The sequence below is a fragment of the Lutzomyia longipalpis genome, chromosome 4 (assembly GCF_024334085.1).
Source record: "Lutzomyia longipalpis isolate SR_M1_2022 chromosome 4, ASM2433408v1".
Taxonomy (NCBI): Eukaryota; Metazoa; Arthropoda; class Insecta; order Diptera; family Psychodidae; genus Lutzomyia; species Lutzomyia longipalpis.
The window spans coordinates 12,027,440-12,030,567 of NC_074710.1; the positions used below are offsets into that span (position 1 = coordinate 12,027,440).

General features: G+C 33.2%; 1 non-coding gene across 1 annotated transcript; it reads right to left on the reverse strand.

The window, feature by feature from the left end:
- Positions 1-394: 394 nt before the first annotated feature.
- Positions 395-467, reverse strand: Trnaa-agc (transfer RNA alanine (anticodon AGC)). The gene has a single exon. It is a non-coding gene; the product is annotated as a tRNA-Ala (tRNA).
- Positions 468-3,128: the final 2,661 nt, after the last annotated feature.

Sequence of the window (3,128 nt, forward strand, 5' to 3'; positions counted from 1 at the left end):
TGTGTTGTCGAGTTTTTGCATCATTTAATTTATTTAAAATTTCTAATTGAGTGCTCCATAAATAACAATATATATTTTAGTAAATTAAAAATCAGCTTTTATTAAATTCAATTAAGTCTATACGTACGATGAGGCAACAAAAGAAAAATTAATTATATGAAAATTTCATTATTATGCGCCCAAGTTCATTAAAACGCATAAAGTTTTTAATTTGGAAATTAATAGAGGGACAAAGTAATAGGAAAATTCTCATTTGAGGAAAAAATATTGTTCAGAAGGAAAATCCACAACAAAGACTTATTTTTACGTCAAAATAAATTTGTAGGAGAAATAACTAATCAAATTGAATAAGAAATATTATTCAAATTATTAAAAAAAAATACAAAAAGAAATCTGGAGATGCCGGGTATCGATCCCGGTACCTCTCACATGCTAAGCGAGCGCTCTACCATCTGAGCTACACCCCCCGATATTTTCTTATCGCTTTTCCATCACGCCGATCGAAGAGTTATCAAGATGTCACACACCTTGACTCCGGTGAATGAAACAACTTTACAAATGAATGAAACAACTTTCACTTTTTTTGCAAGAATTTCACTGAATATGTGGATTTTTGATCATTTTGACTGCAATGCCTGAATTTGAATTAGAGGAAGTTAAAATAAATTAACTGTTCAACAATTAATTTCTTAGAGACAGCGCCTAATTTTTTTGCTAAGACCTCATTTTATATTGAAAAATATCTAATTTTCTTCCAAATCTTTATTATGTATCCTTCTTCAATGTTCTCACATGTCCACGATGTATGAAAAAAATATTTTCATATTCCTTCATGCTAATTTAAAAGAATAGTATACTCGTGGAAATAGGGAAATGAGAAAAAAGGTCCATGTGCGGCATTTACTTTGCGATGGCAGATGTTTCCTCGTTTTTGGGGAGTTTGTTAAAATTAATGAGTGACACCACGAAATTGGCCGCAGTGAAAGAAATTCCATGTCCAACGGGGATTGGGGAAGCTCGTTTTTGCAATCTGACACGGAAAAACTTTTTTTCCGCACTGTGACGAAAAAAAAGTGTTACAACGTATCATTGCAGAGGCATAGAGAACAAAAAACCCCAACGAGGATACAGCAGCATTTAATTTATCGTAGTATGACCCAAACGTGGAATTTTTCCACCCATTCCTGGAGATCAAATAATATTTTTTCAGCCACCCATTCATGGCACAATTTTTTGCTGTTACTGCCTGAGTTGGTTCTGATTTTCTTTAAACATATTGATAGGTTTTTTTTTTTTATTTCATTTTATGTGTGCATGTGTCAGCACAGCATAGAGGCAGGATTTCCGTTGAAATTACTTTTAAAGTTCATTTTTCAATGGGATGCATCTCAATTGGATTTTCCTCAACAGATTGCTTATATGTGCAGGGAAATTGAAAATTCATGAACTTCTCTTCTTAGAGAGTCACTTGTAATCTTTTAATATTAAATAGAACCTCCTACCCCCCCCCCCCACAATGTGGGAGCACATACTTAAGCTGCCACATCAAAAACACATACTCCATGTCCTTATACCTGACAAAACAGGAAGAACGTCCCTTTTCCTGTGGCAAACAAAGTAAAGAGAGTTAGTTAATAATTCACAATTGTTGGTCTCAGGACGTGTGATGTGGCTCTTTTAAATCTAATCACTTCATATGCGAAGAGAAGAGAGAACAGTTGACGGCAGTCTTACTATATAAAGTGTTGTACTCACGTACCTTACATTAAAGCACCATTACCCAATTATGGTTGTAATTTAATCATCATTCAACATCTTCCGCCACTCACTATAGCTTCATTTACGGAAGGTAGAAGAAAAATTCAATGTAAGATTTTTATGGGTATTCATTTGAATAAAGAATTAAATGAAGAAGCTAGATTTCTGCATCCAGAAAGTTTTTTAAATGCAAAATACTGCAAATGAATTCTCCGTAAATTCCATTTGCATTGAAATGAGGGTTTATAAGAAATCTTTTCAGAGGCTTCTGTGGGATTATTGGCTGATTTGATGTTTCCAAACAACAAATATTTCGAAATACTCGAGGAGATAATAAGAATTCGTCGTAATTCCTAAACCACTTGTATGTAAGCAATAGCACCTTCTATCTATTGCATTTAATCGTCCCATATTTTCATTCATAAAAAATCATAGAACATCACATAATATACTCAAGGGATTGTTATCTGTTGAAAAAAATTAGAATATTCGAATTTTATAATTTTTTTTTTGGATTCTTTGCAAATATTTGGATTTTTCAGGGTATAAATAAGTGACAGGATTAACTGAATTTCTAATTTTCTCATAATTTTTTTTTAGAATGTTACGAATGTTATTACTTTTATGATTATTCGCTTATTTGCAAATTTTTCATCAATATTGTGTCTTATTCTGCGATCAAGAATTCTTTGAAATTTTATAAATTTTTTTCTGAAATTCCAACGATTTCAGGAATTTATTGGTTGCAGAATACCACCCATTATAGCCAGATAAACACCCCTTGAAAATAACGTTTGTAAAAATATACAACTCATTCTTCTCATATAGCAAAATGTTGCTATGTGTTCTTACTAGCTGGAAAAAAGTGAGAATCAATTTTCTTTTTTTTTCATTATAGTTTATTAAAGTTGACAAGAAGGGACACCCCCGTGAAAGTCGTGAAATGTGTCACTTTTCTCATAGGCCCTTGTTATTGATCACATTGACCCATACACGAGTGAAAATTAAAGGTCTTGTCCAACATTCTGTGATTTCTGGGAAAAGATAAAATCAATTTAACATGCCTCCAAGGGTGAGTTATTATACACACGTCCTATGGACATATCTGGCCCATGTGAAAGACAAGCATGTCGCCTTGAAGTCAATCAAAATGGGTAAATAACAATGATTTTCCAGGGCTTCCGGCGAAGTTGTATGATGTTGAGGAATGGGGTGGAAAATACATATGTGGAAAATAAAGAAAAATATATGTATGAGGAAACTGTGTTGGATTGTGCGGGAAAAATATTAAATGACGATGATAACCATTTTCACCCTCTAACCCATCCATCTGACAAATGTCGCATCTCCGCCAAGGGGTGTTTATCTGA